The sequence below is a fragment of the Acomys russatus genome, chromosome 19 (genome assembly GCF_903995435.1).
Source record: "Acomys russatus chromosome 19, mAcoRus1.1, whole genome shotgun sequence".
Lineage (NCBI taxonomy): Eukaryota > Metazoa > Chordata > Mammalia > Rodentia > Muridae > Acomys > Acomys russatus.
The window spans coordinates 40151275-40175459 of record NC_067155.1 but is presented as its reverse complement, the minus strand read 5'-3'; the positions used below and the strand labels follow the sequence as shown (position 1 = coordinate 40175459).

At 48.4% G+C, this 24185-nt stretch overlaps 1 protein-coding gene across 2 annotated transcripts in view; it reads right to left on the bottom strand.

Moving 5' to 3' along the window:
• Positions 1–24185, bottom strand: part of Col26a1 (collagen type XXVI alpha 1 chain) — a 129491-nt gene that overhangs the window by 27572 nt on the left and 77734 nt on the right. The window lies entirely within an intron of this gene.

Below are 24185 nucleotides of genomic sequence, written 5' to 3'. Positions count from 1 at the left end.
CTCTCTCTCTCTCTCTCACACACACACACACACACACACACACACACACACACACACACACAGCCACCAGTCAGGATGCTCCCCTAGGCTCTCACCTCTTCTGGACTTTAATTGTCTGTTTATGTCTGTCTCCCCAGACCAAAGCTCTTTAATGTGGAAAAGAGACGGTTCAAAGCCGCTCACTTGTCGGGAGAGCTTTGATTGCATTAGACCTCAAGGCACGTCTCTCCTCTGTCGCTTTCTTCCCTTTGCCCAGTTCAAAGACTGGATTTGTAGGAACCTCCTCTGGAGAAACAGATGCCCAGAAACTTGGGAGGCTTCGCGGTTTAACTCCATAGCTACGCCCACGTTGCTGCCAGGGCCTCGGACACAGGCTGCTGCTGGGACGTGGCAACCCTGAGCAATGGCAGGTGGCCTCCAGGAGGAGTGTGGAGGGGTATGGGCAGTCCTGGTGTAGCGAGTGCTAGGACAAAAGCACTAGTTCTCTTAAGTGTGCACAGGCTAAGCTGGGTCACCAGCCTGGTGTGCCAATCAAAGAGTAAATAAACTGGACATAGTGGTGCACACTCACAAATCCTAGTCCTCCAGAGGCAGAGGCAGGAGGATTGAAAGCTCAAGGTTGACCTGGCTATGTAAGCCTCTATCTCGAGGCAGTAAAAGCTAGGCTTTGTCTCAGTGTACAAGCACGAAGACCTGAGTTCAAATCCCAGGACTCTTGTTAAAAGCCAGGCATAGGACCAATGAGATGGCACAACAGGCACTTTCTGCCAAGCTTGATGGCCTGAGTTGAAACACCAGAACACACATCTTAGCAAGAGAAAACCAACTTCCACAAGTTGCCCTATGACCTCTGTACACACACACACACACACACACACACACACACACACACACACACACAAGACATGCGCATATACACAAATAAATAAAATGTAAAAAGAAAAAAGCATATGTGTGTGAAGGTGTGCCTGTAACCACAGCAACCTTAGTGCTGTGGGAAGCATAGACAGAAGGGTATCTAGGCTTTGCTGGCTGCCAACCCAGCCAGGAAAACAGAGAGAGACCATGTCTCAAGAGAGTAAGGCAAAGAATGACAAAGCAGGGCATTTGGTGTCTTTTGCTGGCCCCTGCAATCATATGCACAGGAGCACGAGCACGCACACACTTGTGGGCATGTGCCACACACATACACACACACCAAAATAAGAAAACAAAGTAAGGAAAAAATGCAAAAAGAAAAGGAGCAATGATGAAAAACAGAGAGGGGATCTGGAAGAGGAACAGAAAAGGCAGTCATGTGACACCAAGGGCAGGAGGGAGAGCCGATGTAGTTAGGCAGATAAGGCAAGGTGGGGTCTGCTTGGTCACTGTCTTCAGTCTGGTTCTGTGAAGAGGTCCAAGGATGCCCTTGTGGCTTGAAGGGACAGGCCAGTTTTCAGGAGTGAGCTACCTCAGCTCCGAGCCTCAGCCTCCTCTTCATGGATAACTATGTGGACTTGGGCAAGGGCTTTGTACTGCTCTTTCTGGAATTCAAGGTGACTGTAGGTTTAGCTTTTTTTTTTTTAATGGTTTATTTTCAATTATGTGTTTATATGCATCTCTGTCTCTCTGTCTCTCTGTCTCTCTGTCTCTCTCTCTCTCTCTCTCTCTCTCTTTCTCTCTCTCTCTCTCTCTGTGTGTGTGTGTGTGTGTGTGTGTGTGTGTGTGTGTGTGTGCATGTGCAGGTGAGTACAAGTGCCAACAGAGGCCAGAAGAGGGCGCCATATGTCCTGGAGCTAGAGTTATAGAGGCTGTGACATGAACTCTCAGAACTGAACTCTGTCTTTTACCAGGATGGCAATTGCTCCTAACTACTGAGCCATCTCTCCAGCCCCATGGCTACGATCCACAATGACTGGAGCCTTTGCAAGATCTGGAATAGGAGGGTGTAGATGCTGACAGCAAGGTGCCTCCATGGCTGTCATTTCACCCTTCATTACGGATGGGTGATAAACTAGATCAGCATCACCAAGTTTTAGATGGATGCCCCTGAGCGATTAATGAACCTATGAGCAGAAGTAGCAGCTTACTCAGTGCAGGAAGAAGACAGAAGTACCAGCCTGCTTTTACTTAGTTACCTTGTGGGCCCAGGTAGAGTCTAGGCTTTTTAGCAAATAAAGTTTGAAGTGTCCAATTGTTGTTTTGTTTTGTTTTGGGATACTGGGGATTGAACTAGAGTAAGTGCTCTACCACTGAGCCACACCCTCACCAGGGGATTCTGGGTAAGGGCTCTGCCACTGAACTACATTCCTAGGGCCTCATTGCAGGATTGGTGAAGGCTCTAGGCAAATGCTCTACCACTAAGCCCCACCCCCAGCTCTCTTTTCATTTTGTATTTTGAAACAAGGTCTCATTAAGTTTCTCGGGCTAGTCTTGAATTCATTCTGTAGTCCAGTCTGGTCTACAGTTTTCTGTCCCTTTGCCTCAGGCTCTGGAGTAGCTGGGATGACAGGCATGTGCCACCTGGCTCAGCTTTCAGTGTCTGTTACAGTAGGATTATGAGAACAGGCGGGTCGGGCTGTGTCCTCCACCCCAACTCCCAGCCCCAGGCCTATGAATCCGAGCCTACTTGACCCATTGGAAGCAATTGTATGGTTTGTATGGAATGTTCCACACCACACACACACACACACACACACACACACACACACACACACACCCTGCTCCACATCAGTGGTTTATAAACAGATTTTAGGAAAAAGGACTCTCTTTCCCCTCTTCATGTCATTCTGATACATAAAACAGATTAAAGATGGAGGGATAAACATTGACTATTAACACAGAGAGGAATGAGGAATGTATACAGTATCCGAGGCTGAGAACAGACAGGACTTTACAAAGGCAAAGCAAGAGAGGGAGGTGGTTTTCTGGCTAAATGTGGCAGATTGAATGCATATGTCCTTCTAGAGGGGAACTAGAGGTGAAAAAGAAGAAGAAGAAGAAGAAGAAGAAGAAGAAGAAGAAGAAGAAGAAGAAGAAGAAGAAGAAGAAGAAGAAAAGTGACAAGATACAGGTTATTTCAGCAGATGCCTGCGTCAGTAACGTCTCATGAGATGGGGTGTAGTCAAGCAATCTGTCTCATCCTTGCAAACCAAGAGCCAGCCGGTCATAGCCATTAGATCCAAGTGAGGTAAAGCGGAGAAGGCAGGGACCTCTCAGGGATGGGACCAGCCAAAACACAAAAGGTCACAGACACTGGAGTTTAGAAAGGCCCCTGGTGATACCCTGGGTCCTGAGAGACCCGTCCCTTGCGTCGGGTCTGCGTGTGCTTGTGCGTGTGTGAGTAAACGGGGGTCTGCAGCATGAGAGGGGGCCTAGAGGACTCCTGGTGTCTCCTTCCTCTCTCACAGCCGAGGGGTCCTGGGCCCTTGACAGGATGAGCAAGAACCAGAAGGAGCACAGAACCATCAGCCCGCCAGTCCAGCCCCTGACTCGTGCCCTCTTCACCCGCCCCTGATTCATCTGCCATGCACCCTCATGCATCCCACACGGAAGTGCTCACCCAGCCCCACCCATGCCCCATCCCCCACCTTATCTTCCCCCATCACCTTCCTACTCCTTACACATCTCCCAAGTGTCTGTCCAACCATGTCACCCGTTCGTTCCCTCATCCCCCCCACCCCTCATCCCCTCCCCATCCTTTCTTATACCCTGCTCACCCATCTAGCCCCCTACTCATCCCTCATCCACCCCTCACTCACTCCTCCGCAGTATCCTCTCCCTATGCCCGCCCCCATCTCCACCCATCCTTGACCCACTCCCAAAGGTATCCACACCCCACACCCACCCTCCTCATCCCCTACCTGCCAATCCTATCATATCTTGCAGCTCATACCCACCCTAGCCCCCAACCCTCTCCCTACAAGACCCCACCTATAAGTCCCAAATTCCCCCCCCCCCCAGGCTCTGTGATATTCATGAGGCCTTTTGTGGAGTTCAGTCAACTCTCATGGCTGTGGGTAGCAGGACAGTATGTGTAGGGGCTCTTCAGTTTCCCAGCAGCCAGGACCTCAAGGCAGTGGGACTTTGAACTTTTTTTTTGAGACAGAGTTTTATGTTGCCCAGGCTGGCCTTGAACTCACTATGTAGCCAAGGATGGCTCTGACCGCTTGATCCTCCTGCTACCTCCTAAGTGCTGGGACTCAGCACTCACCACCACACTCTGCTTGGCCTGTGCCGCAAAACAATGATTTTTCACCTTGAGGTTTGGCACCCCGTGCCCAGACTAGGAGGTCCCCACCCCACCCTAGGGGGCCACTGTTAAGAGCCAGAAGGCCACAGTGGACCTGAGTTGTGGTGAGTTAGAGCCTTGGTCCTTCCAACGAACAGAACATTCCTGAAGCTTCTAAAGGTTTCTGAGGGCTGTTTCCAGGGTCCAGAGCAACAAATAAGACCCTTTGCAGGGGGGCGAGGGCAGCTGAGGGAGGGGGCCCAAGGTCTGCAGGGACCTGTTCCTGGAAATGTGTTGGGCCCAACCCAGTCTGTTCTGGCTTTGGCTGGCTTGGCAGGTGCGCAGCGGCTCTTGGAAGACATGGGATGGGTGAGGCAAGTCCCACTCTCTAGCCTCAGAGGAATGTCATAGAGACCCGGCCATCTTGGACACCTCATGCCACCAGCCTGAGCAGGCCTTCCACATCTGGTTGTTTTATGAGTCCCCTGGAATATGTCACCAGCAGGCAGTTAAAGCCTGTTTGTTTAACTTGCTCTAATTATTAAGCGGTGTAGGTGGGGCTGGTCCTGTCCCCTGCCTCTGGGCCTTAGTGGCCTTTAGTATTATTATGCAGGCCTGACTTTGGGGATTCTGAAGAGTTTAGTCCATCCTGCTTATTGCCACAAGACACTGAGGCCAGGAGGAGCTGAACCAAGGACGTTCCCAGTGTTTAGAACGTAAGCCAGGGAGACAATCTGCTGATCCCTGTCAATCATCATAATTGCCCCAGGTAGGGCTGGGGAGATTCTCTCTCGGTAAAATGCTCGGCTTACAAGCATGAAGACCTGAGTTCAATCCCCGGAGGCCACCTGAAAAAGACAGGCATGTAAGTGGTGCCCATTTGTGGGCCTTTGGGGCCAACTGGCCATCTAGCCTACCAAACTTGCTAAGACCCAGGCCAATGAGAACCCTTGTATCAAAAAAACATAAAGTACTTAGTTGTGGTGGCTCATGCCGGTAGGAGATTGGAGAGATGGAGGTGGGAGAATTATGCATTATGTGGAGGTCAAAGGTTAACTTGCAGGAGTTGGTTCTCTTCTTCCGCCATGTATGTCCAGGGACTGGTCTCAGGTCCTCAGGCTCTGCCCACTGAGCCGACTCACAGGCCCTGAGCTTGGTAGAAGCTACAATCGCTGGGAGATGGACATCTGCATAAGCCTGTGGGGGACTACCATGACTAAGTGATATGGAAAGGTCCACACTGACTGTGGGTGAGACAGTTCCCTAGGCAGGTATCCAGGGCTGTATAAAATAGAGACAGTGAGCTAAGCACTGAAGGAGCCACTGCTGTTTACTAACTGAAGATGGTACACAAATAATTATTTCACATCCTGCTACCTTGACTTCTCTCCCATAAAATACTTCCAGAAAAAAAAAAATCAAAAACAAAACAAAAGACAGAAACAGCCTTTTTCTCCAAAAGCTGCTTGCTTTTGTTGGGGCATTTTTTATCACATCAAGAGACCAAAAATGCACGTTAAGAAATGAAATTTTTTAAAAAGCTAAAAAAAAAAAAAAAAAGTAAAGGATTGAGCTATAGAAATATTTTTTTACAAAATTGGAAGGAGAAAGGATGCAAAAATTATAGAGAGAGGCATAAAAGCAAATCTTTAAAAAGGCATAGAGTTGCAAACATTCAGACCCTCACAGGTAAGAAAGATAATAAATGTTTTCGAAGGCAAAATGAAGCCAAGGGAAATGTCAGCGATCAGGTTAGCGTTGGAATCCTGAATAGTAACAAACAGATGGGGTGGAAAATAGAGGCTAACAGTATTCTTTTGAGAAAGATGATCTGCGGGCTTAGATTCTATACCCAGCACAACTAACACTCAAGATTTGATGCTATAATGAAGTCCTTGGTTTTAGATATGCACAGCCTTGAAAAATGTATTCGAATTTCACATGCCTCCTCTCAGAGAAAGATCGTGAAGTAAACTAGAGAGAAGAAAACATAAGACGTGAATGTACAAAAATGGGGTGTTCAACATGGCTTTGAATTACGGAGCCAGGGATGACCTTTTATGTCTAATCCTCCTGCCTGGGTGCTAGAATTACAGGCGCGTGCCATCGGGTGTGGTTTCTACAATGCTGGGGCTGATACCCAGAGCTTCAAGTATGATAGGTCTCCATCACCCACTTTCCTTTTTTAAAACACTGAAGGCCTGAAGAACTGACTTTACCCCATATATGATATAATTTGAAAATGTTATTTTTGGTGTTGGCGTTTAAACTCAGAGCCTCATGCAGGCTTCGTGTGCATCCTCCCACTAAGCTACACCCCAGCCTAATGACACAATTATATTTTTTAAGTGGGAAAAAAAAAACCATCAATGCTATATATAAAGAAAGGACAAAATTGGATCTTTATTCTGTTTGCAATTATATACAGGGATGAAAAGAACATGGAGAAAACCAAAAATAGTTAGCTGCATTAAAACAGGCAAGTTTCCCCTCTTTGTTTTTTTTTTTTTTTTTTTTTTTTTATAGAACTTCTGAGTGATGAAACATCTTGGCTCAATCTGCTGGTCTAAAAATAGGGTTGGCCATCTCTACCTCATTAAAGTTGTTGTGTTGGCTGAGGACAAGTCAAAGGGAGAAAGGGGTGTCTAATTTTCCCATTTCCATCCTCTCTCTCTCTCTCTCTCTCTCTCTCTCTCTCTCTCTCTCTCTAAGACAGGGTTGTTGATACGTAAGCCTGGCTGTCTTAAAATTTATTATATAGACCAGGCTAGCCTTGAACTCAGAGAGATTTCCCTGCCTCTGCTATTTCTTTTTCTTTAAAAAAAAAAAAAAAAAGCCTGTTTATATATAGGTCTGCCTGTGTTTTTACTGCATGAGCACAGGTTCCTGAAGAGGCCAGAAAGAAGGTATCAGATTCCCCTGGAACTGGACTTATATGCAGTTATGAGCCACTTGATGTGGGGGCAGGGCTTGGAACTGAACTCAGGACCCCTGAAGGAGCAGTGTACTAGTTAGTTTTTTGTCAACTTGAACCAAGCTCATGTTGTCTAGCAAGAAGGAGCCTGAGGTGAGAAAATACCTCCCTCAGATGGCCTGGAGGCAAGTCTGTGGGATTGATTGATGTGAGAGGGCCCAGTCTACTCTGGGTGGTGCCACCCCTGGGTAGGTGATGAGCGCGTGCGGCTGAGAACAAGTCTGTGAGCAGCATTCTTCCATGGTTTCTGCTTCACTTCCTGTTTGGGCTCCTTTTGTGAAGGACTGAAAAATGTAAAGTGAAACAAACCATTCCTCCTCAAGTTTCCTTTGGTCATGGTGTTTATCACAGCAATACAAAGCACACTAGAGGGGCCGGTATGTACTGTTAATTACGCCTCAACTCCTCCCATTTGCTTTTTCGAGATAAAGTCTTGTGTAGCCAGGCCCTCATTATGTAGTTGAGAAGGGCTCTGAACACCTGATCACCTCCTCTGCCTCCCGAGTGCTGGGATTACAGGCACGCACTGGCCATGCCCGGTTCACGCAGCACTCGTGATGGACACCAGAGCCTCCCCCATCTAAGAAGAACTCTAACCACTGAGCTGTCTTGTGGTGTCAGTCTCGACTTTGGTGCTTTGCTTCAGCCCCTGAGATGCCAAGCTAGTTTTAAACACAAGTCGCTAGGGGGACCAGGATCCAAACACCCAGATTTAGTTCCAACCGTGAGCGCCTGGTTTTGTGATTTCCCCACTGTGGGCCCATTGCCACTCTGAGGACACCTGCCTGCTCAAGTGGGTCTGGTGGCTTCTGATTGTCACGTTCCAATAAACAAAGTCCTGAGTTCACGCAGAAGAAGGAACATGGCAGGCTTTTTGATGGGCAACCATGGTATCTCAGGGTTCCTATTGCTGTGATCAAACACCTAGGATCAAAGCAGCTTGGGGTGGAAAGAGTTTCTTTGCCTTACACCTCCACATCATAATCACTGAGGAGGAGTCGGGACAGGAACTCAAACACGGCAGGAACTTAGAGACAGGAGCCGATGCAGAGGCCATGGAGGGGTGCTACTTACTGGCTTGCTGTCCGTGGCTTATTCAGCCTGCTTTCTTGTAGAACCCAGGACCATCAGCCCAGGGATGGCTCTACCCATTATGGACTGGGCCCTCCTCTGTCAATCATTAAGTAAGAAAATGACTTACAGCTGGGCCTTACGGGAGCCTTTTGTCAATTGAGGTCCTCTCCTTTCAGATGACTACAGCCTGCATCCGATTGACACAAAGCTAGCCGGCACACACGGGGGACTGGGGTTATAGCTCAGCGTGTAGTGTGCTCACACAGCACTGAGAAAGTCCTTGGTTTTATTGCTACCAGTGTAGTAGTGTATGCTTGTAATCCCAGCACCTGGGGGTGGAGACAGGACGGTGAGAAGGTCAAGGCTACTGGGCAGGTTAAATCTTGGGTTACACGAGACCCTGTCTCAAACAAAACAGACCAAACAGCAAAAATAGGGTGTAGGGAGATGGCTCTATTGGTAAAGTCCTTGCTATCCAAAACCGGAGCCTCTGGATTTCCAACTCTTTTCTCTCTCTCTCTCTGAGCTGTGTTATGTCTCTTCCTGTCTTTGCGTTAACTGTGGGGTCCACGTTACCTTCCCCAGCTGCGGGAGGAGAGGATCGTGGGAAAAGTCCTTTTGGAAGCCCTCTAACTTTCTGTAGCAGTGCATCAACTCATTCTTGCTAGGCTGTAAATGGCTCGAGTGGAGAAGGGTGAATAGGATTTCTGCGCTTTGTTGGCCACTACTCAAGTGCGATAAACCAGGCTCTCTGGTGCGTCAGTTCCTCCCGAGTTGCCAACCAGCGGAAGGTCCTCACCATGGTGAGTTATCCTTAGCGTGAACATAGCAGCTGAGGGCCCAGGGGTTAAGGAAGTTCTCGCCAGCCTTCCTCCTCATCAGTTTGCCCAGAGCAGGATCCAGGGGGACTGACTTAACTGCTAGGCACCCAGGGAAGATGCTGCATAAAGGTCTTTATTGTTCCAATGCAGGGCTTAATTTTATTCTTTATGTTTACTTATAGGGAGTTTCTCTCCTTCTACTAATGTCAGACTAGTCAGTAAGCACCTTGTCCTGGTGATAATGATGATAACAAGCCCCCCAGGGATGTGTGGTGTGTGTGTGTGTGTGTGTGTGTGTATGCACTTGTGGTGAGCGTGTAAGAAAGCCAGAGGACAACCTCAGCTGTCATTCCTCAGACACATTCCAATTTCTTTCTTTATTCCTTCATTTTCTTTCTTGAAACACAGTCTCTTACTGGCTTAGAACTGACTGGCCAGCAAGTCCTAAGGACCCACTTATCCCAGCTTCCCCAGCACTGGGATTACAACTGTGTATCACTCTGTGAGAGTCAGGGGATAGAATGCTGGTCTTTATGTTTGTGTGGTAAACACTTTACTGCTGAGCCAAGTCCAGCCCCTCACTGGAGGATTCTAGACAGGTGCTCTACCACTGAGCCACACCCCAGCCCCTCACTGGGGGATTCTAGGCAGGTGCTCTACCACTGAGTCACACCCCCAGCCCCTCACTGGGGGATTCTAGGCAGGTGCTCTACCACTGAGCCACACCCCCAGCCCCTCACTGGGGGAGTCTAGGCAGGTGCTGTATCACTGAGCCACACCCCAGCCCCTCACTGGGGGATTCTAGGCAGGGGCTCTACCACTGAGCCACATATCCAGCTCTCTTAATTTTGAGACAGGGTCTCACTAAGTTGCTCAGGCTGGATTCAGGCTCTTGATCCTCATGCCTCAACCTTAAGTAACTGGGACCACAGGCTTGCCTTGCCAGGCCCCATCTCAGTTTGGATTTCTTCTGAGTTGGGCATACTTACTCCTAGAGACCAAGAGAATGTATCAGTCCCGCATATAAAAAAAAAAAAATTCAGTTAGCTTTGTGTAGTGGCACACGCCTTTAATCCCAACACTCAGAGAGGCAGAGGCAGGTGGATCTCTGTGAGTTCGAGGCCAGCCTGGTCTACAAAGCAAACCCAGGACAGCTGAGGCTACACAGAGAAACCCTGTCTCCAAAACCAAGCCACAACAAAACGAAAGAGATACAACTAACTAAACTACCTATGGAGATAGTGCCAGGTTTTCCAAAGAAATGTTTTGATTCTATTTCTCCCAAGGAGATTGAGAACCGTCATACTTTAAAATTGTTGTTGCATTTTTGCTAACTGAGAGTATAGTGTGCGCACACATGCACATATGACAGCCTGCGTGTGGGTGGAAGTCAGAGGACGAGGTTGACTTCATATCTCTAGGTTGGCAGCAAGTTTCCCTTACCCATGGAGCCATCAAACCGTCAAGAACCATAATGTTTTCAAGAAAATGAGGAGATGGTCATGAATAGCTCCACTCTACAGATATGGAAATGAAGCCCAGAGAGGTTAGTTAACTGATCCAATGTCACACAGCCTGATTGAAACCTAGGTAGTCTGAGGTCTTAACCACCATGGCTGTCTGATTCAGGCTTTGGCCTCAGTGGCAGGTTGTTGGGATTAGATACATTTGCACTGAACATGGGATTTAATCGTAGATCTGACACTTGAGGCGCTGTCCAGTGAAGTCTCTTTGCTGTAACCTCTACCCTCTCCACGTAGGCCGGCTTCTGGGCCCTCTCTGGCAACTGGAAGAGATTATTTCCTCCCTCCCCATCCTGTCTGTCCTGACATAAACCAGGCTGTATGAACTCTGCTATCAAAATCATCTTTACCTCTGTCTTAAATCCCCATGGCTGCAATCTAAGCCCTTCCTGTGTCTAGGTGAAAATGCAGAACAGCTGTTGTGGGGACAGAGCAGCTGCAAGGGGAGGCATTAGCGCGCCAGGAAGTTCCAGCGGGAAGCTACCAGGATGCACTGGGACAGACAGCCACAGAGAGGCAAGCCGCTACACAAGAGAAACCCTGTCTCGAAAAGAAAATAAAAAGGAATGTATCGGTATTAATAATAATATTTGGATGGTGAGAATTGAATCCAGGGCCTCCTGTGTATTAAGAAAGTCCTCTACCATTGAGCTTCTAATTTAGGAATCATTCTTTTTTTGCCTCTGTCTTTCTTGCTCTCTCTCTCTCCCTCTCCTCCCCTCTGTCTTTCTCTGTCTCTCTGTCTCTCTCTCTGTCTGTCTGTCTCTCTCTCTGTCTCTGTCTCTCTGTCTCTGTCTGTCTGTCTGTCTGTCTGTCTGTCTCTCTCTCTCTCTCTCTCTCTCTCGCAGTGGTTGCACCATGGGCTGGTGAGATGGCTCAAGTGTTTGCTACCAAGCCTGTTGTCCACACTGGCTTTTAATTTTATTTTAATTTTACATGTATGAGTGTTTTCATGTACACATGTGCACCATGTGTGTGCGGTGCTGAGGAGGCCAGAACAGAGCATCATGTCCCCTGGAACTGGAGTTAGGAGCTGTTAAGAACCACCATGGGGGCCATGAGATTAGAAGCCAGGTTCTCTGCAAAAGTACCACAGTGCTTAGTCTCTGGCTCCTATAGATAGACAGATAGATCTGTTATTTCTCAGATGCCGTTTGTGTTTGCTTTTTGAGGCAGGAACTTGGAGGCAGGAGCTGATGCAGAGGCCATGGAAGGGTGTGCCTTACTGCTTGCTTCTATGGCTTGCTCAGCTGCTTTCTTACACAGCCTAGGCCCATCTACCTTGGCATCACGCTGCCCCCAATGGGCCGGGTCTCATCAACAACTAATTAAGAAAATGCCCCACCGGCTTGCCTACAGAGGGAATCGTATGAGGGCATTTTCCCAGTTGTTTCCCCTCCTCTCACATGACTCTAACTTGAGAAAATTTAACAAAACATCATCATCATCACCATCGTCATCATCAGGACAAGGTGCTTACTGACTAGTCTGACATTAGTGGAAGGAGAGAAACTCCCTATAAATAAACGTAATGAATAAAAATAAGCCCCACATTGGAACAATAAAGACCTTTATGCAGCATCTTCCCTGGGTGCCTAGCAGTTAAGTCAGTCCCCCTGGATCCTGCTCTGGGCAAACTGATGAGGAGGAAGGCTGGCGAGAACTTCCTTAACCCCTGGGCCCTCAGCTGCTATGTTCACGCTAAGGATAACTCACCATGGTGAGGACCTTCCGCTGGTTGGCAACTCGGGAGGAACTGACGCACCAGAGAGCCTGGTTTATCGCACTTGAGTAGTGGCCAACAAAGCGCAGAAATCCTATTCACCCTTCTCCACTCGAGCCATTTACAGCCTAGCAAGAATGAGTTGATGCACTGCTACAGAAAGTTAGAGGGCTTCCAAAAGGACTTTTCCCACAATCCTCTCCTCCCGCAGCTGGGGAAGGTAACGTGGACCCCACAGTTAACGCAAAGACAGGAAGAGACATAACACAGCTCAGAGAGAGAGAGAAAAGAGTTGGAAATCCAACACTCCGGTTTTTCTACCCACACTTGTGTCTGAATTTGAAGAAAAATGAAGCTTGGGGGTTTCTAGGGCAAAAAGGGAAGCTTTCACCCCATCGTGCCCCGGGGGCTTCTGGGAGCCAAGTTGGATTCACCTAGAGGTAGACTAGAGGAGGTTCAGGTTAGAAGCAGAGCGCTGGTGGGGGGAGTGGGGGCTGCTTCTGTGTGGGATGCCTGCTCTCTGCTCACAGCTGGGCTGGAGCGGGGGAGAATCGGGAAGGATTTCCATGACAGTGTGGGGGATGGTGAGCCTGCAGATTCCTGGGGGGGGGGGGGAGGGTCTGCTCAAATCTAAGAGAACGGCAAAATGGACAGACAGGTCCTGATGAGTCCCTTCGTGCATCTCTTCTGTCCCAGTGACAGTGTTCTTCCTGGCGCTGTGGGAGGACGGGACCCAGCCACGGGCCGATCCTGGAGTAAGATCCACGCAGAGGCTAGGGAAACGGCGCCGTCGAAAGTGCTTGCCTTGCAAGCCTGAGGGCCTGAGTTTGATCTCCAGGATTGATGGTCTAATGCTTGACATGATGGCCTACACTTGTAATCCCAACCCTGGGGAGGCGGAGACAGGAGGATGCCTGGGGCTCACCAGCCAACCAACCTAGCCGAATAAGTGAGCTCCAGGTTCAATGAGAGACGCTATCTCTAATGAGGTGAAGGGCCTGAGAGATTTCTCAGCCCTTAAGATCACTTGCTGTGTTCTGAAGACCTGAGTTTAGTTCCTAGCCTCCCATGACAGTGATTCTGAATCGCCAGTAACTGCAGCTCCGGAGACTACAACGCCCTCTTCTGGCCTCTATAGGAACTGCACACACACACACACACACACACACACACACACACACACACACACACACACACACACACACACACACACACACACACACACTCAACGGCACTGCTTTCCTGACCGTTGTCTATTTTTCCTTGCCTGCTAGGTCATCCCTGGCTGAGTCCTAAGCAAGAGAGTCAAGATGAGCTGGTGCAATGGTGCCTGACAGCTCCAGCACTGAGTGCCCTCCCTCCTTGTAGCCAGAGCTTGAGGAGGCCGCTGTCTTCAACATCACTGCCAACCTGGTGAGGGTGAGAAGGCATCTTGGTGCGGCTTGAATTTGCATTTTCTTTTTAACATTCCTGTAATATCACCACTGGGGAGACTAAGGTGGGAAGATCATACTTTTGAAGTCAGGCAGGGCTACATTGTAAAATCTTGTCAGAGAGAGAGAGAGAGAGAGAGAGAGAGAGAGAGAGAGAGAGAGAGAGAGAGAGAGAGAGAGAGAGAGAGAAGGAAGGAAGGAAGAAAGGAACCCACAATCAAACAGAGCTCAGTGATTTATTTTTAATTATGTATCTGTGTCTGTGTGTGTGTACAGGCTTCCATAGGGGCCAGAAGAGGGCATCAGATCTACGGGAGCTGGAGTTACAGCAGTTGCGAGCCACCTGCAGTGAATGCTAGGAACCAAACTCTGGTCCTCCGGAAGAGCAGCAAGTGCTCTTAAGTGCTGAGCCATCTCTCCAGCTCCTGAATTTGTATTTCCCACACTGCTGAGAGCCAAGGTATCATCGCGCAGTGTGTGAACCGTTTCTGTTCTCTCCTCTGTGTCCATTTGTGTCCCTGAATCATTTCTCTTTTGAATTGTTCTATTTTTCTCTCACACTGGTTCACAGGTGTTTGCTGTTTGTTTGTTTGTTTTTGACACAGAGTCCTATATGTGTAGTTCAAACTCACTGTGTAGTTGAGTCTGACCTTGAACTTCAGATTTTCCTGCCTCTACCTCCACCATACTGGCATTATAGGTGGACTGTGGGCATGTGTCATTATAGGCAGTCCCTGCTTGCTTTGTTATGATTTTAATTTTTCAGGCTTATGCCACAGTGCCTGGCTCAAAGCCTCCTCCTCCTCTTCCTCCTCTCCTCCTCTTCCTCATCATCTGGTTGGGAGTCCCATGTGACCCAAGCCGACTTCAAATTCACTGCGCAGCCAAGGCTGACCTTGAACTCCTGATCCTCCAGCCCCCCCCCCAACTTCTCAGCTGAGCACCACCATGCCTGATCTGTGTCGTGCTGTGGGTCAGACCCAGGTCTTTGTGCACACTAGGCACAGTCAGCAAACGGAATGGCATCTCCAGCTCCAGCACAGTGCCTGCCTGTGAAGGCTGTCCTCCCGCCCTGGGATGGAGCTCCAGGACAGTGCACCAGATCAAAGACTGCCGGATGCAGGCCAGATGCAAACAAATGCAAAGGGGTGGGGGTTGGGGGGCCAAGTGCCCTTCCATCAAGGAGGGAAAACCTGATTTAAGATAAAGACTGTGACTCGGGAGGAGATGTAGCTTGGTCAAGTTGACACAGCTGGTTCACAGTGCTACCCAGGCTCCAAGCCCAACCAGCTGATGGCCCCCACTGCCTCACAGTCTCCTGCCTTTGTTTCTTCCTTCCCTCTCTGCCTTTCTTTCCTTATGTCTTTGTGTGCACATACATGCGTGCAGGACATGCGTGCAGGCAAGCGCACGTGAGTGGAGCTCAGAGGTCAGCCTCACGGGTGTGTGTGTGTATGCGTGCGCGTGCATCTGCACACATGGTGTGGCACATAGGAGGAAGTAAGGAAATTGGCTCTCTCCTTTAACCACGTGGCTCCTGGGGATTGAACTGGGGTAATGAGGCTTGCTTTCATGTGCCCGTAGTCACTGAACCACTTCCCTGACCGGCTTGTCTTTAGAGACAACATCTCTCACTGGCCTCTGACCCACCAATTCAGCCTTTCAAAGGACTTTCTTAGGGGCTGTGTGTAGGTGACAGTGAATGACCGGGAAGGCAAACTCCTTGGTACCCCGTGCTGTTGGCGGTGATGGCCACAGTATCTCCCAGCCCCACACGTCCCCCCATGGGACAGACAGCTGCAGGGAACGGGTGACACAGCCCGGCTTAGAAAGACCAACGACAACGAAAATTCAGTCCGACACCATCTGGCTTCAGTTCCCAGAGACTAAAATTAGGCAGGAGAAATTTAGGATAGACTTCAGATGTCCAAAGAAAATAGGAGTTGAGGGCCAGAAAATGGATCATAAAAGAATTTGGGTGACTCAGCCCCAGCTGCGGAGAGCAGGCCCGGGCTCTCTCTGCCTGTGGGAGGGAGCGAAGGCTGCCTTTGTTCCTCCATAGCAAAGGAAGACTGAAGGTCTCCAGGGCCAACACATTCCCTCAATGGGGTCTTGGTTCAGCCTCATTTCCCCGGTGAAACAAAGAGAAGGGGGCCTCTGGTTGACAGGAAGCGAGCTGAGCTTTTATTTCAACCTGTCCTCAGTTTCTTCTCTTCATAGGAAATACTGGGGGAGGGGGCACGGTTCTTAAAATTTAACTTATTGTTGCATGTGCCAGGCACACACACATGTGGAGATGAGAGGACAACTTTGTAAAGTCAGCTCTTTCCTTCCCTCCCTTTACCTGGGTTCTAGGGATTGAACTCAGTTCAGCATGCTGGCATGGCTGGCACCTCTCCTCCATGAGGTATCTCAGTGGCCCTTGCCTGGGGTTTTGAATGAAGTGCTGCCTTATCTGGATTAAGTGTAGCTATCCCCAGCGTCCAGCTGAGAAAGGGCTGGCCCACGCTCATGGGTAGGTGTCTAGTTTCCTTTCTACTGCTGCTGTGATCAAATATTGTAGCCAAAACCCAACTTAAGGAAGAAAGGGAGATTTTTGTTGTTGTTGTTTTTGTTTGTCGTTTATAATTCCAGGTTAGAGTCTATAATAACAGGGAAATCTAGGCAGGAATTGCATGTAATGGGGTCATCCCATATCCACAGTCAAGAGCAGAGGAAAATCAATGCCCCAAGCTGTTGATTTGCTTTTGTTCAGATAGCTTTCTTTAGATCAAGGCCTAGGGGATGGTGCCTCCCACAAGGGCCTGGGTCTTCCTACGTCAATAAACCACCAAGACAATTCCCTATAGACAGGCCAACAAGACAGTTTGGTTAGGGCAATCCTTCAATATGAGAAGCCCTTCTCAGGTGACTCTAGGATTTGGCAAGCTGACATTTAAACCTGACCCACACAATGGCCAAGCACCTGGGAGACTGGAAAGCAACCCCAGATGTGTGCACATCTGTAATCCCAGCACTCAAGAGGCAAGGAAGAGTCATCTTTCAGATCAAAGTGAGCTCAGGTCAGTCTGGGCTACATGAGACCCTATCTGTATAAAACTAAAGCAAGAGAAACAAAGAAAGGGGAGGAGAGGAAGGGGGCAGGGGCATGAGTGGGGGGAGCAGAGCAGAGTAGAGCAATACCTCCCCAACAAGAAATGAGAGCTGACAAGGATTAGGGCTCTCTCTTCATCCTAGTATTTTGTCTGTAAGACCTAAGATCTAGATTTAATGAGATTATTGAGCCCTCTAGAACCCCAATAAGCAAGGTTTTCTGAATGGGACATGTTTTAGTAAACAAGACAGAAGGTTTTGTCTGAAATGGGGTATTAAATCAAATTAAATCCATACATTTGTAATTTTTTTGTTGTTGTTGTTTTGGTTTGGTTTTTTGGTTTTTCAAGACAGAGTTTCCCTGGGTAGCCCTGGCTATCCTGGATTCACTTTGTAGACCAGGTTGGCCTCAAACTCACCGCAATTCAACTACCTCTGCCTCCTGAGTGCCAGGATTAAAGGTGTGTGCCACCACCCACCAGGCTCCATTTGTAATTGTATTTGTGTGTGAATGAGTGTGGAAGACAGATGTCAACTCCAAGTGTCTTCTTCAATCACTCCTTGCCTTACTTAAAAAAGAAAGATTCATTTTGTTTGTGCACATGAGTACATGCCCCGGAGGCCCGAGCCCCTGGAGCTCGAGCTACACAGGTGCCTGTGAGGCCCCTGACATGGCTTCTGGGAAGCTAACCTGGGTTCTCTGCCAGAGCAGTGCACACTTTTGACTGCTGAGCCATCTCGGCAGCCCCTCCAATTTATTTTTGAGACAGGGTCTTACTCAAGCTGGAGCTCACTTTTGTTAGTTGTGAGTAGTGATATACACTTGCAATATTACCATTTAAGGGGCCGAGGCAGGAGGATTCTACAAACTCCGGGACAGTCTAAGCTACACAGGGAGTACTAGGCCAACCAGAACTTTACAGAAAGATCTCGTATGGACAAGACATAAAGAGAAAATTCATTAAAACTAAGATTAAAGCAGAGACCCTTGCACACCTCAAGACATCACTGAGTAAGTGAACAGACAAGGTTTTAAATGGGAGGACACATTTACAAGTCACATGTCTGATGGCATCTTAATATTTGGATCCTGTCTTATAGCTCAGCAACAAAAAGTAAGCAATGGGCACACGCGCACAATACCTGTGAAAGCCAAAAGAGGGCGCCGGATCCATTGGAGCTGATTTACTTTCAGTACAGGTAGTTTGAGTCACCTGACACGTTGCTGGGGCCTGAACTCAGGTCTTCTGAAAGAGCAGCAAGTGCTCTTAACCACTGGATCAGCTCTCCAGCTCCAATTTTAAAAGGTTAAAAAGATATTTCTGTATAGATCTCTCTCCAACAAACATATGAAAAGATGCTTAGTACAAATCAAAATCCCCCAAATGAGATAACACACACACACACACACACACACACACACACACACACACACACTCACACACACACACTCACTAAAAATCAAATGTAAAACAGAAACGATTTAAGACAATACACAGGTAGCAACTGAACAATTTAGTGATTGTCCTAACATACCCAAGTCACCTCACAGCGATTAATTTTACACCATGTGACTCTAAGTTAATTCTAAAAACCAACCACACGAGTCTATTACAAGTCTGGTCTCCCTTAGATGAATGAAACTTGGGGCTAGAAATGTTTCACATTTTTGGAGTTAAGATTTGACTTTATCAAGCCGGGCAGCGGTGGTGCACTCCTTTAATCCCAGCACTCAGGAGGCAGAGGCAGGTGGATCTCTGTGAGTTCGAGGCCAGCCTGGTCTACAAAGTGAGTCCAGGACAGCCAAGGCTACACAGAGAAACCCTGTCTCAAAAAACCAAAGGGGAGCGGGGGAAGATTTGACTTTATGGGTTGAGCTTGAAAATCCAAAATGTTCAAAATGCTAAGTGTATGCTGGATTTCAGCATTTCAAATCAGGGACAGGACATCCTTCCGCAGGCTGGATCAACCCCATCTCTTTTTAGGGCCCTCAACCAATACATTTTCCCAACAATCCCAGAAAAACACAACCAATTTTTTTCCTGTAGCTAAGCAGGGGAGGAAAAAAAAAAAAAAAAAAAAAAAAGGCCACTCAGTGAATTCTCTTAGGCTTTGTTTTTGTCAAGCTCTGCATCAGAGAACAGAGAAAGGCACTTGCAAAAGGAACAGGGTTTGATGTGAATCAGCAACATTTCCGGTTTGGTTGACACTGTTTCCGGCTTTAAATGTCTCTGGTTTAAAAATCAGGCTATTTCCGATTTCAAGGCATCCGTTTCTGTTCTAAAATAGTGCCCTTTCTCGTTTGAAATTTAATCATTCCGTTTCGGGCTTACGTTTATTTCCTGTCGAAGGGACAGCCACCGAGCTCCCTTCCTACAGATGTTTCACCCAGGACCGCGTCAGTGGGACAGCTCATTTTTGACCGACGCAGAAGCCAATGGCAGGGCTGGAACTTGAGCCCAGTCTGCTTACGTCGACAGAATGCTGCATAGTCCCCTGACCAGGGAGTCTCAACTGAAGACTTGCCCCATCAGGTTGGTCTGTGTGGCTATGTCTGTGTGTGGTTTTACAAGAAGGCCCAGCAGCCCACTGTGGGCAGCTCCATTCCCTAGGCAAGTGGTCCAGGACGCTGTATAAGAACACTGTCTAGCCGGGCGTGGTGGCGCACGCCTTTAATCCCAGCACTCGGGAGGCAGAGGCAGGCGGATCGCTGTGAGTTCGAGGCCAGCCTGGTGTACAAAGTGAGTCCAGGATGGCCAAGGCTACACAGAGAAACCCTGTCTCGAAAACCAAAAAACAAAAAACAAACAAACAAACAAACAAAAAAGAACACTGTCTAAGTATGAGCCTGAGCGTGAGCCAGCAAGCGGGTCCCGTGGTTTCAGCTTCTAGCTCCTGTCTGAGTGCCTGGCCCGACTTCCTTCAACGATGGACTGTGACCTTTAGGCCTAAACAAACCCCTTCCTTCGCTAGTCTTTTGTCACATCAACAGACATGAAGCCAGAACACTGGACTCTTGGTGTACAATCCTACAGGCCTCCCAGGGATCATCTTCCTGTGACAAATGTCCCTTCCCGCAGAGCCTACCTTACTCTCCTCCTTCCCTTTGGGCTCAATGCTCTGCCTGCCCACTCATCTCCATTGCATCACCACTCCCAGCATTCAGTGCAGGACAGTGACCCCGCCCCCCAGAGAACAGCATGCTCCCCTGCGGCTCCTCAGGAAGGCACCCAGGGCTTGGGCCAACCCAACCTCTGCAATCAGCCATATTAGCCTAGAACCCCTTACCTGGCTGAGAGACCCCAAGCAACTTAACCTCAAAGGCCAGTGTCCTGAGCTGCAAAATGGGCCTACGCATCTGGTTGCTATAGACGTTGCAGAGTTTTTTCTTCGATCTGTTTTGTTTTTGAGACAAAATCTCACTAACTCAGTGAGAGAAGACACCAGTGCTCTTTGTGATGGTCAGTTCATGTGAGGTCTTTGTGTGTATATGTGAGCATGTGTGCATGTATTCATGTAGGGCATTTTGTGTGTGTGTGTGTGTGTGTGTGTGTGTGTGTGTGTGTACACTCATGTGCATATGGAGGCCAGAAATCTTTCCTCAGGAGCTGTCTACCTTGCTTTGTTTTTGTTTTGTTTATTTTTTATTTATTTATTTTTAGATCAGGTTTTTCTACCAATGGGACCTGGGGCTGGACAATTACTAGGCTGGCACTGGGTTTACAAAGTACACAACAACCACAGCCACCATTTTGAAGTGTGACCCCTGAAGATCACACCTGGGGCCTCCCGCTGGCATAGCCAGCCAGCACTTCTCAGACACTCATCTCCTGTCCGGGTTGTATCATTCAACCTCCCTTCTGCCATCAGAGTTACCCTAGGACCTGGAAATTCAGAGCCAAACAAGGCTTTGTCCCTGCACATGCCAGGCTCACAGCCCAGAGACGAAAGAAGGCAGTAAAGCCAGGTATGGTGGTACATGCTTGTAATGCCAGCCAGCATTTGGGAGGCAGAGGCAGGAGAACCAAAGCTAGCCTCAGCTACAGAGTGAAACACTCATCTTGAAAAATAAAAAATCCCCCAAACCAAAAGGGCACCTGAGAGCCAGGGGCAGCTGTTGTGGGAGTTTAGCCTCAGGGGGCACCCAGGGGCTGGGGGCAGCCTGGGGGCAGCATGGAGGGGTACCAACCCAGCTCAAGTGATAAAAAAGCTTCCTGCGCTACAAGGAAAAGTCAGGCATAAGAGGCGGGGGGGGGGGGGGGGTTGGGGGGGGTGTGGGGGTGGGGTGTGGGGTGGGGTAAAGAGCTTCCAGCCCGGAGGATGGAAGCAAAGAAGATGAATGAGAACTAAAAATAGTACAGGAGTAATACAGCATTTGCAATGTGTCAGGTCCTACCTAACGTATGTCATTTGTCTGTCTGTCTGTCTGTCTGTCTGTCTATCATCTATTCTCAATCTACAGATCATCTGTTTATTATCTATCTACTACGTATATGTCTACTGTTTTCTGTGTCTTTACGTATCACATCAATGTATAGTATATATATTTTATAATAATTACCATTTGAATTGCATTAATATATACTATTGTGTTTATTATATATGTACGATTATACACTATATTACGTCATATGTGTATGCATTATATCATGCGTACATAGACATACTGTGCCCACACATACAGCCTGTGTGTGTATATATATTGTACATATATGTGTTAAGTACATTAATATATAACATTATATTTATTACACATATGTGTATAATCACACAATACTAAATTACACATGTATATATTATATTGTGCATGCATCCACACATCACATATGTACACATATGCATCTGTACCTATGCATTGTATTACACATATATGTTTTAGATACATTACTGTATATACATATGTGTGAATAGGCATAGGTGTAGGCATTTGTGTATGTATGTGTATATGCATCACAATGCGATGGATGGAGCCCAGGGCTGGCTGAACAGGCACCTGGCAAGTGAGCTCCCACTCATCTATACCCTAGACTCTCAGGGCCTATTTTAAACACTTCACAACTATTCACTCAGATAAAGTTCAGCGCAGCCCTATCAGGAAGGTATTACCAGTATTCCTATTATATAAACGAGGAAATTGGTTGTTCATAAGAGGAACGCAGCATGGTGGGACTGGGGTTTGGTTTTGGGGTCTTGCTGTTGTTTGGTTACTTCAAACTGACCTTGAACCCACTATGTGACCAAGGATCACTTTACTCTCCCAATCCTCCTGCCTCTGCCCCTGGAGTGCAGGAATTATGGTTGTGCACCACAGTGCTGGATGGAACCCAGGCCCTCCTGATGATGAGCAAGAACTCCACCAACTGAATCGCAGGGTCATCTCTACATCCGGGATTCTTATCTGCCATGTTCGTATGCCCTTGGTGAGCCAGCAATAACTCCAGGTCATCGGAAGAGCAGATATGAGTGGGTCCATACCGAATTCAGGAACTGGACCAGCACAATCCAAGCCAGGTCCCATGTATTTCCCACGTATTACCACATCTGTCCAGCAGGTGGCAGCCACGCACCTCTCTGAAGGAGCGTCTTTGCCTGCTTTGCACAAAGACATCTGTGTCCTAGCATAGTTGCTATTTGGCTTGTAGCCAAGCGGAGTGGCGCTGGCTTTCCGTTTTAGACAGCTCACTCCTTTTGGGGTGACACTGGTACAGGGCCCCACGGACAACAGAACAAATAGGCTACCAACCGAGAGAAGGAACCAGGGCTTTGAGATTTCAGATTCAGTAGCCAATGGGTTAGACCAACCAGGTGGCGCTTGTCACAAAGCAAGAATTAGAAGTTGTCCCTAGGGAACAAAGGGGAGTAACGGCTCTGTTTTGATTTGTTGGGACAAAGTCTCGTGTAGTCAAGGCTGGCCTTGAACTCACTACGTACCTGAGGATGACCTTGAACTCCTGATCCTCCTTCGTCTACCTCCCAGTGCTGGGATCACTGGCACGTGCCTATATGTGCCGACATGCCCCAGTTTTATGTGGTTCTGGAGATGAAACCGAGGGCTTGGGGCTATACAAGCCATCTGCTAACTGAACTATAGCAACAGCTCAGCGAGTAGCTCCTCAATGTGTGGGGGATGAAGGGACTATGGGGCACAGAAGGATGCTGGACACCAAGAGGGATGCATGGGGGGGGGGTTAGTATGCAGAGGTATGAATCTTAGTGCATCATGCCTGCTGTTTGTCTGACTGGGCTTTCTCAGATGTCTGGTGCAAATTCCACAGTGCAGAACCAGAAGCAGCCAGAATGCCTTCCCTTCCTACCACAGCGGGACTCTGTGTTTGTTTGTTTGTTTTGTTTTGTTTTGAGACAGCGTTTCTCTGTGTAGCCTTGACTGTCCTGGACTCACTTTGTAGACCAGGCTGGCCTCGAACTCACAGTGATCCGCCTGCCTCTGCCTCCCAAGTGCTGGGATTAAAGGCGTGCGCCACCACACCTGGCACCACAGCAGGGCTCTGAATCACTGTCCATTTCCTGGTCTAAGATCTTAGTGAGTGTGTGTGTGTGTGTGTGTGTGTGTGTGTGTGTGTGTGTGTACGTGTGGAATATGCAAAGCAGAGAACAACCTCAGCTGTCATTTTTTCAGGCACTGCTCACCTTGTTTTTGGAAACAGCGTCTCACACTGACCTGGAACTCACTAAGTAGATTTTGCTTCCTGGCCAGTGAGCCCAGGGGATCTGCCCGTCTCTGCCTTTCCAGTGCTGGAATTACAAACCCACACACTGCCATGCCTGACTGTGTGTGTGCGCGTTGGGGTGTGTGTGTAGGTCTAAGTGTGGTGTATGTGCACACATGTATGCACACGGAGGCCAGGGGACAGTATTGCCTGTCATCCTTTATCACTGGGTTTTATTATTCAAGTCAGAATTTCTCCCCAAGCCCTGACGTGTGTGTATGTCTGTGTGTGTGTTTCAGCCAGGCTAGCAATCTGCAAGCCCCAGCGGTCCTCCACAGTGCTGGAGTTAAAGGTGTGCATGGCACCACACCTGACTTGTTGTGTGGGATTCGAACCCAGATCCTCATTCTTGCAAACAGGCACTTTTACCCACTGAGCCGTCTCCCCAGCCCTGCTGGCCCAAGGTCCTTAAATACAATCTCTCCATGGAGCCCCAGCGCCTTCTAACCGGAAAAAAAAAAATGGTTTACATTTCCAGAAGCAAACGGAGTCCCACCCCTACCACCCCCTACACCCCCAGGCCCCCATCCTCCCACCCCCACCACCCCAGGAATCCCTTCTGTAGTAAGGGACATGGACTGAGGTGACAGCGGAGAAAAAGGATCC